The sequence below is a fragment of the Taudactylus pleione genome, unplaced genomic scaffold (assembly GCF_031769625.1).
Source record: "Taudactylus pleione unplaced genomic scaffold, aTauple2 ptg000571l, whole genome shotgun sequence".
Taxonomy (NCBI): Eukaryota; Metazoa; Chordata; class Amphibia; order Anura; family Myobatrachidae; genus Taudactylus; species Taudactylus pleione.
In genome coordinates, this window is record NW_028284973.1 from 9932682 (window position 1) to 9949963 (window position 17282).

Genomic DNA, 17282 nt, shown 5'->3' on the forward strand with positions numbered 1-17282 from the left:
TTGTCTCATTGCAGCAAACCCTCAGGGGGTGAGCCAGACAGAACTAGGTCTTTGTAATGCAAGAAGAAGAAAAAAAAAAAAGTTTTGCATCTAAGTCTATACAGAGGGATGATAACGTCGCAGCTATGTCTTTGCAAGTAGAGGAAATATAGTGGTGACAATATTGTGCATTGGAGGATTATGTATGGTTGCAATTAAGTTAATTGAACTGTGTGGAGTTTTTTTCTTCCCCTATAACTAATTCCAGCCAAGTCAAGAAAACTTTGAATGAGCAAGATATTTTTTTTTTTTCTCTTCAAGGGAAGGAGTCTCCTCCTTGTCCCCCAGTCCCTCCGCCCATATTAAAGTCAGGATCACACCAGCATTTGCACTAGTTTAAAGACCCCCTTAACTTGAGGAAAGGAGGAAGAAAGGCTACAGCAAGGGGGGGGAAACGTCAAACAGCGTCTGGAAAGAATTACCCTGCTGATGGGATGGAGAAATCTGCTTAAAGAGGACCTGAAAGCAGCTTATGAGCCCCACACAGGCTGCACCCTGATGCTGCACATCTGGATTGCCCACTGCTGCGTGCCCTTGCAGACCAGCAATAGATGCACCCTGCCAGAACCGGGCAACTGCACAGAATAACATCGTTTAGGCACTTTTGAGCCATTTATTTTATACTTAGTCTAGATAGATTTTTTTTATTTTTTCAAAAAAATTTGGAATACAAGTGGGAAAATAAAGATTTTTTATATATATATATATTTTATTATTATTATTATTTTTCCTCTTCATTTTCTCTGAGTGGTCGTTTTCTAATCACTGCCTCAAACCTTGCTGCCCAGGGCTGATCTCTTATTATTACCTCAGTATTTTGGAAGACCACACATCTCACTGCAGCGCCTGGGACTGTACATAGGACTCTGAGATCGTCAAGGTAAAACTTTACTTTTCTGCTTCTTCACGAGTTGCTGCTGTTAGTAGTTCAGAGTCTCAGGCTGGGAAGGGGAGGGGGAGGGTCTGGGGGTGTCGCGGGGTGCTGCTGGGGTACTGCAGAGCTCAGCCTGCCCTGGAAGGGGCTGCCTGGGCATGCTGAGACTTGTAGTCCCAGAGCTCAACAGCAGCTGAAATTTAAAATGTGGCTGGCAATTATGGCAATGGGAAACTTGATGAAGTTAAGGACTTGTCACTTTATTTAGAAATAATATATATATCACTATTTAACAATTTTTAGAACGGTTGATTGATATATTTGACATCATTGTACCTATTTTACTATATTGTATACTTGCTATATGCTATAATATCTCCTTTTTATTATGAAATGTGCTATGTAGCAGTCTTTGTTATTTTGCTGTCTCAGTTACTGATTACTTTGTATACTGTAAGCTGATAGAATGTATCCATTCATTGCACGGAGCATCTTCCGTTAGAATGATGGTTGTATAGGAGGAGGGGGCGTGTGGCTGCTGGGTGCCTCCAGCAATACAGTACGTTCCAGTTACTTGTCTGGCTATGAAGATGGGGGGGGGGGGTCAAGTCCAACCTCAGAGGCGATGACAAAAGGGGGTTAGAGTGAGGGGACACAGACACCTTCTATTGAAATTGCAAATCCAGGGGGGTGGTCTTTGTCTGGCTGTGAATTCTTATGGCAGAGCCCACTTCACACCTCAGCACAGCATGTGAATGGTAGGAGGCTAGGGTCTCCCTGTTATAGGAGCCAGCTGTGTGGGGGCTATGAGCACCCCCTATACTTGTACTGCCACTATCCATGTCTATGCATGCCATGTTTCAGTCATACAGGGGGGCACCCGCTATTATTTTCAAAAACTGGCTCTGGTGTCTGCATCTATCCCTGCTGGGTCTGAAACGTGGCATCTAATGTCCCCACTCACATGAAGCCTGCTGCATGGTACAGGGTGAGGTACTGTAGTTGGCAGATCCTCAGCATCCAGATAGCCACAATGTACTATAGAACCGGATCTGTGCTCCCTCCCTGTTCGGGCCAGGAACCAGAATTGTGCTGGATCCAGTAGTGAGGGATATAACGTTATTTGGCACACTTCTAGCCAAGCGAAAAGCGAAGTCATTAATAAGGGAGACAGAGGCAGCCAGTGAGACAAACACGTGGATTCATAACATGCTCAATGTGATGGGACAGTGCATCACTGTGTCACTCAAATGCTGATTTTACAGCAGAAAGAACTGGTGTTTCCCAGTGAAATCAGCAGCAAGCTCCCCTGCTCTCTGCTCCTATCACTGGCAGGAGCGAGCTGGGCATTTAAACCATAAAATGCACTGTACAGAGAGGCCAGTGTGTGAGACTTGGCTCTGCTCCTAAGCATCCAGCTTTACAGAGTCATGAAGTTGCCTCTTGTACTCTCCTTGGCCACGTGACCCATTTGGGGGAATACCTTTGACGTCACAGGACTGCAGACACCTCCCTGAGTGACGTAATAACCCCCCATCCTGCCTGTGATTGGATGGCCAGCAGTAGGCTGGGGGTTCCCCACAGTTGAGAACTAAATTTGGAGCTCCTTGAGAGACAATAAAGGAGCATGGACAGTTTTCCAGTAGTGGTGACAGCTCAGAGATTGCATTGGGAGCCTGATGCTGTTGGGGGAGAGGAAGCTGCTTATCTCTACTGACATTAGGACAGGGGATTTTGTTTTTTCCATTGGAGATTTGTAGAACATTTTCCTTTGCCTCAAACTCTTCACGGTCACCTTCTACGTTATCTCCAGGGGCTAAGAATAGACAATGAATGGGTCTTTATTCCATCTATAGCCCTTAGTGGTATAAAGGTGCAGGTCTAAGAGTCACAATGGAAATATATAGATAGGCAGCATCACATACAAAAGCTGGGAGGATCTGGCATGCTTTAGGACATGTATTTTGCCCAGTGATAGCAATAGGTTAGGTATAACAATAGGTGTACCCCACTGCGGACCTTTGTGGCTCCTTATAAATAATACTAATTAATAATAATTATTATTAATAACTACATATATATATATATATATATGACATTTTAAAACATACAGTATAGTGTGATCACTGCTTTACATGTGTTTTCAGTTCTTCTAGGGGCCCACTTATCATTGAACATTTGCAGTTAATCGCAAATATTTAGTATCACCCCCATATATGAAGGAGGGATCGCAGCAGATATCTCCTATATCTGCTGTGGTCCCTTCATTCCTGCCGGCAGCCGGAACCCCCTTAGGTTACTATTGGGATGCGATGCTGCCAGATTTACCAAGATTGACACCTGCGGCTAATGGCATATGAAGATGGCGTTAGCCTGTCATAGACTATGAACTACACTTCACATAATCAGCTGGCAGAGCGTTCCCCCAGAACACTCTCCGTCAATGGTGGCTGCGAATGTGCGGTCAACTGGACTGTGTACGGACAGTAGCCGCAACAGCACTCCGGGTACGCGGCAGGGGCTTCCTCCTTTCGGAGAGCCCCTGTCCCTGCGAGTGTCGGATGAAACATTTAGGTGTATTTTGCAATGTGATCATAGGTGGTAATATCATGCCCAGTTCGCTTGCAAATGCGATCAGTAATAATGGGCCTCTAAGAGTGTAATGCAACGCGTTTTACCAATGTGCAGGTATTAAGCCATTCATCATCATCATCATAGCAATCTGTTGTTCTCTGTATGTCCTGGTTTTTCAAGAAGAGTTCCGGATGACACTGAGAGGGAACCTGTCACTTACACACAGTGAAGGCAGCCATTTTGGGGACATCAATGAAATGTGAAGCAGAAAGTGTATTGACATGGATATTAAGGTAGCCTAAAGAATGGCAGCCTTTACTATATAGATTTTATTGGTGTGTTTTTAACTCATTTTGGGGCAGATGTATGAAGCTCTGGAAAGCGATAAAGTGCAGAGTGATAAACGACCAACCAATCAGCTCCCAACTGTCATGTTACAGGCTGTGTTTGAAAAATGACAGTGGAGAGCTGATTGGTTGGTCGTTTATCACTCAGCACTTTATCACTTCCCAGAGCTTCATACATCTGCCCCATTGATTTACTTTTCAAGGGAATTAATGGAATTATTATTCTTCTTTTATGTGTATACTGTAGCTCCATCATATTATACAGCACTTTCCAGAGAATATTCACCTCAGCATCAGTAATAGTTTTTCTGTTTTGGCTTTCAAAAACTATTAAGGGACTATTTTGCATCTTATGCCCAAACTGGGCTTCCTGTCCAGTCTAATATAGTGTAATAATCAGTGGTACAGTGGATTCTCATAAAATGGATAACGGTGACATGTATTAAAACTTGTGAGTTGCCTCATTATATGGTTGTAAAACTTTTCAAATATACTGTGCATATACAGCTATACTGTGTATATACAGTATATATATATAGAGAGAGAGATTAGATAGATAGATAGATAGATAGATAGATAGATAGATAGATAGATAGATAGATAGATAGATAGATAGATAGATAGATAGATCGATATTAGATAGAGAGATAGATAGATAGATAGATAGATAGATAGATATATGTAGCACCTTTCCTTGTGTATCAACACCTACTGTATTTCCCTATAGATTGTAAGCTTGCGAGCAGGGCCCTCTTACCCTTATGTATGTCATGTATGTATGTCTTTTACAACCCAGTATAATGTTAATCTTGATTCAAATTGTAAAGCGCAACGGAATTGGCTGCGCTATATAAGAAACTGTTAATAAATAAATAATATTAGATAGAGAGATAGATAGATAGATGTTAGATAGATGTTAGATAGATAGATAGATAGATAGATATGAGATAGATATATATTAGTTAGATAGATAGATATGAGATAGATAGATAGATAGATAGATAGATAGATAGATAGATAGATAGATAGATAGATAGATAGATAGATAGATATTAGTTAGATAGATAGATAGATAGATAGATAGATTGATATTAGTTAGATAGATAGATAGATAGATAGATAGATATATATTAGTTAGATAGATAGATATGAGATAGATAGATAGATAGATAGATATTAGTTAGATAGATAGATAGATAGATAGATAGATAGATTGATATTAGTTAGATAGATAGATAGATAGATAGATAGATAGATAGATAGATAGATAGATACTGACTGCTCAGTCCCCTAGTGGTCATTCAGAGAAACACAGTTCAAGGGTGGTCCAGTTACATCCAGGGGGAACACACAGTAGCAAAATGTTTTTACTTGGGATTTCAATGGCCTTTTAAAAAAATATATATATACATATTTTGGGGAAGAGGAAATATTCTGCATTTTGTTACTATGGGAAACCCACAATTAAGTTTTCCATAACGTTCCCCTGTGGGTAACCACATGATAATACTTTTATTTGATGTTACTTTTTCTAAACTTGCAACAAGACATCAATAGAAAAAATAGGATGGACACAGGAAAGTCATACACATTGTTATTATACTAAATAAATAGTTATTACACTTAGGGGTCTATTTACTAAGCAGTGATAAGGTACCAGCCAATCACCTCCCAACTGTCATTTTTCAAACACAGCCTGTGAGATGACAGTTGGGAGCTGATTGGCTGGCACCTTATCACTATTCACTCTGCCTCCTAACACTGCTTAGTAACTAGACCCCTAAATTGTCAGTATTGGTTTCCTTCATTGTGATTGCACCCTGACACCGCCAGCTTGGAACTGTCCAATAAATATTTAGAATGTAACATATGCAGCATCCTAAAATAGAGGGCTCAGTGTTATAGTACCACGTGAAATATTTGTGCATACCACTTGTATTATTATACTCTTCAGTCCGGTTATGTGATGGAAGGTTTACATAGACAACAGTGAAACATCTGTCTCCGCTGTTGTGAATAGCAAGCATATGGCCAACAGAGCTGTCACCTCTTGTCACACACATGTCCTCACCACCTCACTGACCTGCTCATTGGCTCCCAGAGACTGATACAAGTCAGTGACAATTATTAGTAGGTGTTTCACTGTAAGGGATGGAAGTCAGCGATTACTGCACTCTGTGGTCGTCGACCAGAACCTAGGGGAAGGTGTGTCAAATCTTGGGAAGAGACAGAAAGGAGAGAGATCAAGTACCGGTCAATCAACTCCTGTCATTTTTCAAATACAGCCTGTAAAGTGACAGCTTGGAGCTGATTGGTTGGTTTATCTATCTCCACTTTATCTCTCTCCAAGGTTTAGTACATCTACCCTCCTGTCTTTCTCTTATCACAGTTTCTTCTTCGCATAGATCCCAGTTTACTTTGTGTGCTAACAATGTATCTTGGAGTTGTCTTCTGACCTCTACTGTCTAGCAGGACCCGTCCTCTCAACATCTCATACAGAGAAGATATAAATGGTAATCAAGCTTCATTTACACCTTAAACATTTGCTGTTCTTTGTACACGTTGGATCCAGTTCAATGAGGGGAGAAGCTGCAGCAGAGGAAGCAGATGTCTAAGTTGGGATATGCTAAATTCGCTAAGGACTTGCCTGAACTTATTACTGGCGAGCCAATTCGTATGAAGCCCCTTCTTGGAGATCGCACAGGCCGTTGGAGACTTGGTTCCTGTGTGCGAAAGGTTGCTCCATGCTCATATCTTGTGGATATGGAAGGTTCTTTGTACAGATGCCATCGGGTGGATTTGCGAGTAGCAGAGCGGCCAATTCTACATGACAATGTTGGGCATTATGTTCCTGGCCTGAATATGGAACCAGTTGCACCAATGACAGGTCAGGAATTGGAAAGGCCACAGATCGTGTCATCAGAAGAATATGTAGAACATGAGAATATGGAACATACAAGTTTACCAGATGGCAGCCCATTTTTATCACCAGTTAGAGTTATACAGACTTCCGCCCAACAACATTCAACTCCGGCCCAACAAAATCCTGTCTATACTCGAAGTGGGTGCCAGTTACATCCACCTGGCAGACTTAGGGTCTGATTCAGAGCCGGACGCAATTAGCGCTCGCTCGTTCAGAAAAAGGGGGTGGCTATTCAAATTAACTGTTCGCTCTTTGCGGTCTGTTGACGCCTCCATGTCTGAACGAGCGAACAAAACTTGCGGACGTTTATTTGAAAAATACACCCCCTGGCCGCTCGCATCATACGTCATGTCCGCTATTTATTAGATTAATCAAGTACATCGATCAGCGTATGAACTGCTCGCTATTCTTGTGGTTGGTTTTTCCTACCACTATATTGCGAGCAGTTTTGACTACAGTAGTGCCCCCATATAATGCTCCTATAGTAGTACCCCTATATAATGCCCCTGTAGTAGTGCCCCCATAGTTATGCCCCTGTAGTAGTGCCATAGTTATGCCCCTGTAGCAGTGCCCACATAGTTATACCCCTGTAGTAGAGCCCCCATAGTTATGTCCCTGTAGCAGTGCCCCCATAGTTATGCCCCTGTAGCAGTGCCCCCATAGTTATGCCCCTGTAGTAGTGCCCCCATAGTTATGCCCCTGTAGTAGTGCCCCCATAGTTATGCCCCTGTAGCAGTGCCCCCATAGTTATGTCCCTGTAGCAGTGCCCCATAATTATGCCCCTGTAGCAGTGCCCCCATAGTTATGCCCCTGTAGCAATGCCCCCATAGTTATGCCCCTGTAGCAGTGCCCCCATAGTTATGCCCCTGTAGTAGTGCCCCCATAGTTATGCCGCTGTAGCAGTGCACCCATAGTTATGTCCCTGTAGCAGTGCCCCATAATTATGCCCCTGTAGCAGTGCCCCCATAGTTATGCCCCTGTAGCAGTGCCTCCATAGTTATGTCCCTGTAGCAGTGCCCACATAGTTATGCCCCTGTAGTAGTGCCCTCATAGTTATGCCTCTGTAGTAGTGCCCCCATAGTTATGCCCCTGTAGCAGTGCCCCCATAGTTGTGCCCCTGTAATGCCACTTGTACTACAAAAAGAAAAAGCTTACCTTAATCCCCGCTCCTGCATCTGCCGCCATCCTGTCCGCCCGGCTGCCCCTCGGAACTATGGGAGAGACGTCATGACGTCTCTCCCGTAGTGCGCATGGAGAGAGCCGGAAGCTGGAGTTCAGAAGAGAACTCCAGCCTCCAGCTAACGTGGCACTGCAGGGAAGGAGCCGGGCGCCCGCTGATAATAACATCTCAGCGGGCATCTGGCTTAGAGCCTCCCTGGGGCACCGGGCTGGAGGTCACTGACGCCGGGTGCAGCGGGTGCGCCGCTGCACCTGGCGCCAGTAACCTCCATTCCTGGGGGTAATGGACGGACATATGCATGACCGGCTGTCCATCCATTACCCCCAGGAATTTCAGTTTTACCCCAAATGAGGCAATTACCCCTGTTCCCCGACCACTGGTTTATAAGGTGCAGCTATCTGTGATGGGGGTGTGGTTTGTTTTTACCTGTGTTTGCACAACATGGCTATTTGGAACTATTATGCAGTGTTTGTCATTAGTGGATGCTGTGAATCCCTGCCTCGCTGCTTGTGCCTCACAGCCATAGAGGTGCTCATGAAAATGAAAGCTGCAGTAGCTATCCTAATGGTCAATATGAACACAAACGTACATCACAGTGATGTATACCAGCCCATCACCCATAGTTCATTTGACCCCATTGGCTGCTCTGTTGACCAATAGACTCGATCACAGTCTTTACAAATTGTGGTCGACACAGGAATGAATGTTGGGCTTATTGGCTGCTATAATCTGTGTTGTAGCAACAGAGACAAGCATTATGCAACAAGTAGTTTCTTACAGGATCCAGTAAGATGCCATTAATTGACCCCACTGCTGATGGCCGGCACATAAACCCAACATGGGATTCCGCAGTAGCAATAGACAGCTGACTTGGATTCTTGGCAGCTCATTTTAAGAAAGAGTCATGGCCCCCTTTGCAATCGTATTTGATGCTAAAAGGAGTTGTGTTGTCCGTTTAGTAGTTAGCAAGCAACTGTACTCTTAGTGTACTCTTGTTTCCGACTGTACCGCTTGCGCGATCTACAAATGGCTTAAGTGACATGGTCCTCATTGCTGGGTATGGGAACCCAGGAAAGCCTTGCAGGATTTTCCAAGTACAGAAACAGACAAATCTCAGGTGCACAACTCCAAATTATTAATAATATATATAAATGCAATAAAATTTTGCAATCAATAGAGGATGCAGCCCAATGCGCCTGCACAGACGGCCATCACACGTGCGCATTAGTTAGTGTCAGGCTATCGGCAATTCGCCAAAGGATGCGGTGGAGGAGGAAGGCAGCACTGGACCTCGCCAGACACGTAAGTAATGTTAAATGACTAACGATACTAAATACTGTATGCTGCCAGCAAATAGGATAGTTGTTAGGTTCATTGAAGATGATTCAGACGTTGTACAGTCACATGATCATGTCCACAGACCATTCATGAACGCATACTTGCCTACTTTTGAGAAAGCATTTCAGGGAGATTGTGAAAGCAACACCTAAAGCACATATAAAGCACATATAAAGCATATATAAAGCACATATAAAGCATATATAAAACCACTAATAGCTCCCATCCTGCTTTTCAGCCCATTCATTGTTTTCCTAATTTCTGGCTATGACACTTGGCAGCCAATTGATCTGTGAGACCGTTGCAGACATGATATAATTTTCCACCGCGATAGTACATGCATCCAGTAACACAGGCTCTGGTGGGCAATCAACTGCAGTTTACATTCTTTACATTAATCCCTTCCTATATACTTATGAGCTTACACTGTACATGGATTATCACTGAAACTGTTTCACAGGAGACGATATGGCCTTGTCTAAAATCAGAGGAGCTACAGGAATATATATACAGTATACATAGATTATTTGTACTACAACTTTATGCCATTATATTAAAATAAAAGACATACAGGGTAAAGTTTCTCTATTTCACAGACGGGATGGGTACGGGATGCCAGCTCTCGGGATCCCGGCGGTCAAAATCCCAACGCTTGTCGGTCAGTATCCTAACCCTCCCCCTCTTCCTACCTCTATCCCTAACCAGCCCTCTCCAGTGCCTAAACCTAACCTTCTCTCCTCGGTGCCAACCCTTCCCCCTTAGTGCCTAACCCTCCCCCTAGTACCTAACCCTCTGCCCTAACCCCGCTACTTACCTTCAGGATGACAGCGCCGGGTTTCTGACAGGTGTCAGGATTTCTGTGCCGACAGTCTGACCGCCGACATCCCCTTTGTCGGGATACTGAACGTATCCCCCACAGACACTCACCTTTCTCTGATCTGTTACTAGACTGCCACTGACTAAACTGGAGATCTTTCATTCTAAAGAAGACACGGGGAGTTGTTGGCCATAGCAACTAGATTCTAGATATCAGTTATCTATTACATTCTATAAAGTGATAGCTATAATCTGATTGGTTGCCATGGGCAACACCGAGACTTGTCCTTTTTAGATGGTTTGATAAAGCTACCCTTAGTCTTACACAATGGAAACTGACATTTTGTGAACTGAACCATCATCAATTGGTATTCAGCACGCTTGGCGACTCCAGTGACAGGAGGGAACCCTCCAGGATCATGGAATGCGGAGGGCTGGGGGTGGGTGTTATGATGACCCAAAGTGTCTCCTGCACTAGTCACTTCTTCTGCAGGAGTTCCCGGAGGTATGGTCTCCAACTTCGGCAAGTATGTGATGTAGCCAATCAATTTTCAATGAACTGCTGACATCACTGAGGCTCGGAGAACAAAATGGCTGCCTCCACAATGTGCAGACAACAGATACACTGGAAACAGAGAAAATGTAAATTAAAGAATGAGCGTACTGGGAGCATTTTTAGTCATTTATATTTAAATGGTATTTGAACATTTAACACTGTTTATATAACTGAGATATCAGCTCTAGCAAGTATTATGACATTTATTAAAAGCGTAGTGAACAGTCCATTAACAAATTGAAATCAATGTGGCAGAGCGGGAATGTTTTTGAAGTGACAGCGTAGATATATTTAACACAAGAGAATAGAAGTATAATTTGTTACTGCTTAATACTTATTGTATTTTCTTTGTTTTTTCCCCCACACAAATGTGGGTTATGACTAAGGCACTGATTCGCTCTGAATCAGGGCGGGCCAGGTTTTTTTGCCCCGGCCTCCAGGCCGCTCGCTAAGCTTTAGCGGGCGGCCTGGCGATGGTCGCGATTCTGGTAGGGTCTCGTCCACCGCAAGCCCCAGTGAACTTCCTGCTCTAATAGAGCAGGAAGTTCACTACTGACGTGACATCACGTGTGATGTCAGTAGGGCCGCCCGCAAATGGCAGACGTTCCTAAGGGAACGCCTCCATTTGTGCAGCCACCCCCCGACCTGCCTACAAAACGGGGCGAGCTGTCGGTCAACATCGACAGCCGCCCCGTCTTGTAGCGAGCCCCGGAGCAAGTGATTTCTCACTTGCTCCGAGGCTTGCGCACGCCGCTCGTGTGCAATGCCCGGCCATCGACCCGCTTGCGAGCGCTATGCCCTCGCGAGCGGTTCTGAATCAGGCCCTAAAGCCTGAAGGGGATATTTATAAAACTTGCGATAGCGATAAACTGGAGAAGTTGCCTAGAGTAACCAATCAGAATCTAACTGTCATTTTATAGACTGTGCTAGAAAAATGACAGCTGGAAGCTGATTGGTTGCTACCTGTAACTTCTGCATTTGATCTCTGGCTAAGGTTTCATACGTCTCACCGTGTGTGTGATCATCTAATTCACCGGCACTGATGCTAATTGCGTTATGTTAGCATGTGGCACACAAGAGCCTTTGAACAACAGTCCCCGATTCTTTTCAACTATTCAATGAACAACAGCCCCACACTAATGTTTACAACAGTTGTGACTTTGATATATAATTCAGCACTTTCCAAAACAGGGGCAGCTCTTGTTGGCGATTTCTGTCCCCCCCCTCCCCCGAGTTGCAGTTTGTCCTGAAAGGTGATTTTGTCCCTTTCTATGAAAGTAGACTTTTTTGTCATTGAAAAAAACATATGCTATATTGAGGTGAATTCACAGCATTCCAATACCACAGTGAAGTCTTCAAATGTCCTGGCACTCTGCCTGAGAACAAGTGATGTGTGTACAGGCTCCAAGTTAAAACTCCCATTTACAGTATGTAGCATTTAGCCTTCAGCAAATGTGTAACGCTGCCGCAAAACATTGTTAAAAATAAATGTTGCTATCTGCTCAGGTGGGCACGCTATTCAGGGCACTGCTGTGTACCCAGTTCACCCCTAACCCCATCCATTACTGGAAAACTACAGAGTATGTTAATGTTATCCTCAATATATTGAATTGCCATTGTACAGCGCTAAAGAATATGTGGGCGCAATATAAATAAAAGTAACTAAATGTTTCTAAACATCTTGAGGGCTTGCATATGTAGTCAATTAAACATAAAGGACCTATCGGCGCGGAGAAAAGCTCGGTGGTTTTAACGCCCAGAGTTGTTCAGTTGTACTGTATTTTCCCCACGTGCAAAATGCTGGCATCTGTGGGTTTCACCGCGCATTAAATCCAAGGGGGTGCATTTTTTAATGCAGACTTTTTCTCGTAGCTCCTGTAGCTGCAAGGAAATGTGCCCCCTCTAGGTCTTAATGCGGGGGGGGGGGGGGATCGGCAGCTAATTGATCGGCAGCTAATTGCCTCAGTCAGTGCTGTTTGGAAATGGCCGTTCGGAGCAGATGTACTAAACTATGGAAAGTGATAAATTTGGAAGTGATAAACTACCGACCGCTCAGCTCCTGTCATTTTTCAAACTCAGCCTGTAACATGACAGTTAGGAGCTGATTGCTTGGTAATTTATCACTTTCCAGAGCTTAGGATATCTCCCCCTAAAGAATTGATTTTTTTTTTTTAATAAAAGGATGTTTAGCAACTTTTCTTCGACAGGAAAAATCCTGCCGTCAGATGTCAAAGGGAAAAAAATAAATAATTTTAAGCCAAGTTGTTGGGTTTGCAAATCTGTACAGACGTTTCATTCTTCCGCCAGCGAAAATGACTTCAGCATCTGCTCGTAGCTGGGAGATGCTGTCTGAAGTCAAGGCTAATCCTACAATGGACTTTGTAACGTGCAGGCTGCTTGGGCTGGTCGAGGCTGTACAGGAAAGGCAGCGTTCAAAGTTGCATGATGTAAGAGGGTGGTGTTCCAAAAGCCATCTGAAGCCAACAGATGACGCCTGTTGCGGGTAATCAGAGCATGCTCAGCTGGCTGATAAAACACAAAGAAACGAAAGGCCAGCGGCAGGCTTATCGTGCTGTTCCCCGGACCTCAATCTTTTATTTTTTCTTCTATAAAAACAAGCTACCACCTAAGCTTATAATCTGGGGCTGTTATGGGGATCTCAAAGATGGGTGGAAAAAGTTACTTACAGGATCTGTGCCATTGGATCAGTGCCTCAAACCTCTTAATGTAGAGGCTACACCCAGTTTTAGCAAACATATTAGATTAGGAACGCATGTGAAATTCTCCGTTGCAGTCAGAATAGACGCAAGTTCGGTTTGGTAGAAGCGCTGCACATCGACTAAACCAGGGGTTCTCAACCACGGTCCTCAAGCCACACTAACAGTCCAGGTTTTAAGGATAGCCATAGTTGAGCACAGGTGACTTAATTAGTACCTTAGTTATTTTGATTTAACCATCTGTGCTTAAGCCTGGATATCACTAATACCAGGACTGTTAGTGTGCCTTGAGGACCGAGGTTGGGAATCACTGGACTAGACCCTATTCATTCTTTGCGAAGTTTTATTAATATTAACAATGGGCCTGATTCACAGTTGAACAATGTTTCTCTGTTCACACAGTTGAGCGATCATTGGTGGTTTGCGCATGCGTCACAGCGAATAAATTGCTGAGAGGAACAACTCGTAATTGATTGACAGGGAGAGACCGTATATTGGGTGGTCACAGGGAGTTTCAGCCAAAACTCAGGCGTGTAGGGGCCGTTTCCTGGGCATGTACTAACCAGTGTCTGTGATCGCGCACGCAGAGAACACAGGGCCTGATTCAGAGCTGAACGCTCTGACCAGAGCGCTCGCTCTGAATCAGGGCCCTCCTCCATGAAAATGGAGCGGCCTCCTGGCCGCTCGCATAGCTGTGGGTGACCACCCACAGCATATGCGAGCGGCCAAAAAGATGGTCGCGATGGTCTTGACCATCGCGACCATCGGACTTGCGACGGAGACCCTGCGGTAGGGTCTCCCTGCCACAAGCCCTGGAGTGATTTTGGCTCTATCAGAGCCAAAATCACTCCCACTGACATCACTAGTGATGTCAGTGGGGCCAGCTTCAGACGGTAGGCGTTCCCATGGGAACGCCTCCGTCTGGCAGGCATGCCCCCGGCACGCCCACCAAAGGGGGCGTGCTGTCAATCAACATCGAGAGCAGGCCCCCTTTGGTGCGAGACCCGGAGCGATGGAAAGCCCGTCGCTCCCCGGGTCTCGCGCATGCGCACGACGGAGCTCCCTCCGTCGTGCGCATGCACAGTGGAGAACATCGACCCGCTTGCGAGCGTACTGCCGCTCGCGAGCGTTTCTGAATGACCTCCACAGTTTCAGCGTCTCAGTTACCATGGACATTCTAAGTGCCCATATACTCGCTCGTGCCCATTATAGTTCATCATCGCATACCATACTGAAAGAGATAAACAAACCATTTAAGATTTGGAATACAACAAATTTGCGGAATTGCTTCTCAAATCTTTCGGGTCAGTTAATTTGGGAGCAATGTAAAATTTGTGCAATTTAATACACACCCCCTATGGGACTTAATTTGACTTAACTTAAATTCATGATGTAGGGGCGATGTACGGGCAACGTAGGGTGCCATAGCAGTGGCACAGCACCGACATAGCCGCGTATCGCTCTTAACTAAATTGACCCCAATTGAATTTTGACTTACACAAAATTATTATATGGGTATTAGAGATGTGTATTTTTTTTTTTTTTTTTTTAAATGATAAAAGATCACAACCGCGACTCGGATTGATCTGGGTCTCTTTAGGAGATTAGAACTGCGACTTCGATCTATCCAGATTCACGAAATCAAGGTGGATTTGGATTTCAATATAACTGGACAATGGTATATATTTAAACATAATGGGCCTGGTTCAGACTCGCACGCTGTGCCAATTTTAATGCAAACGCCTGTTTTTCTTCTGCGCACGTGTCTTATTCGCACAGTGGATGCGCCTCACTATTGTACATACAGGGTCGCAGTACAGATTTTGACGCAAGATATAAGAAATGGGGTGTTTCTGGGCGGTGACTGGGCGTTGACTGGGAGGTAATGGCTTGGATGGTGTAATGGTTAGTGTTACAACCTCACATCACTGAGGTCATGGGTTCGATTCCCTAACTGTGTGGAGTTTGTATGTTCTTCCCGTGCTTGCGCTGGTTTCCTCCGAGTGCTCTGGTTTCCTCCCCTGATCCAAAAATATCCTGGAAGGTTAATAGGCTTCAACAAAAAAAAATAACCCTAGTTTAATGGTGAATATCGATTGTAAACTCCACTTTGGCAGGGACTTATGTGAATGACCAAATATTCTCTGTAAAGTGCAGTGTAATATGTGCGCGCTATATAAATAAATAACTGCTAATAATTAAAGAATAAATAATAACACAGGGAGGTTGCTAAAAAGATACTCGAAGATGTTGCATCTTATGGGAGTATTGCAGGTATGTCACTAAACCTCTCACATATGAAGCCATAATAGGACTGGATTACAGGACTCGATGGTGTAACTAATTTTGGGGCCTATTCATCAACACTAAAATAAAGTTTTTAAGGACATTTTCCTTAATTACTGTTATTTTAGTATTCATGAAGAGACTTAACACAAGAGATATCACTGATATATCCTGGTTAAGTCCCCCTGCGTTAATTTCCACCCTCCCCATACATTAGTACATTAGTTTGGGGATATGGAAATTAGGCTATTCATCAAATTCTGAAAATTATGTATTTTCGGAATTTGGAGTTACTTATACGCCACTGTGAGGTGGCGAATAGCAGGTAACACTCACCTGTGTCAGTGTGTGCAGGTCCCCCGGCGTCTTCCTCCGGTGCTCTGGTCCCTCCTCTGGCTCCAGTGGCTGCTCGGACACTATGTTCTCCCAGCAGAACACAATAAAGTTTAGAAAAAAAAAGTTGTTTTTTTTTCAAAACTGTACTGTGGTCTGCTGGGAGAACACGTGTCAGAGCTGCCGCCGCAAGCGGAGGCTGCTGCGCAAGCAGGTAAGTCGGGGACGGGGGGAGGTATGCGGAGGGGGGAGGGGGGGTTGGGGGAGGAGACAATATTACCGCATCTGTAGGTAGTGCTGCGCATGTGCTGGTTTTAGAGATGTAACAGCACATGCGCAGCACTGATTACAGCTGCGGTAAGTTAGTGTAGGCAGGGAAAAGTATGTATTTCCTGAAAAGCTGTCATCGCAAAAATGACAGCTTTTTGGAATAGATAGTTATGGAGAGGAGAAATGATGAATTCCTCCGGTAATTATGTAGAACTCCATGCAAGTTCTAAACCTAATTACCTCCAGATAATTTTTAGGTATGATGAATAGGCCCCTGTGTGTCTAAACTAATGACCTAGCTGTATTTCAGCGTCTACTGATACTAACAGTGGGTGTCACAGTCTTTGCACATTCGGGCAGATGGATGTACACAAGGCAAGGACTTTGTAGTGCCATTATCAAAAAAGATTGCTGCAAAAGATCGCTTTCCCTTGCAGTGCCAGTGGTCACACAGTAGGGGGCAGACAGAAGCATGACTCATAAACAGGTGCTACCCCAATAGTTACACCACTGACTATAGTTTTGTCTGTCAAACAGGAAATAGAGTTTGTCTAACTCTAGACTAATATACTGTAGTCTCCAGCATCGGACAAGGATTGGAGGCAGATATAAACGGAGAAATAATTGCAAAATGAAACATTTCTGGCATAAATAGCAACCATGATATGTAGTTAGATTATTTCATACGTTACAAAGCATGGGAAATCTTTAACTCCTTATTTATTACAATTATTATATGTGACGATAACATGCATAAATTGTAAACAGTTTTCGAGTCCTTAATGAATTCCCTTGTACCCACTTATCATCTGTGAAATCTAATATCAACGTTTCAATATTCACTGCAAAAAGTTGTGTAATACTAATAATAATTTAATCCCAGCCGCAACGTATTATGAATGACTTACTAAATTCTTATAATGCACAATCTCGAGGTAGATCTACTAACTCCTAAGCCTTGGTGAGCGATAAACTGAATGGAGATAAAGTACCAACCAATCAGCTCCTAACTGTCATTTTTCAAACACA

General features: G+C 44.0%; 1 protein-coding gene across 1 annotated transcript in view; it reads left to right on the top strand.

Moving 5' to 3' along the window:
• The first annotated feature begins 436 nt into the window (after positions 1–436).
• HAS2 (hyaluronan synthase 2) overlaps positions 437–17282 on the top strand; it is a 28264-nt gene continuing 11418 nt past the window's right edge. Inside the window, exon 1 of the mRNA XM_088453156.1 lies at positions 437–919. The gene's annotated coding sequence lies outside the window, so the exon portion shown is untranslated. The remainder of the gene's footprint in view (positions 920–17282) is intronic.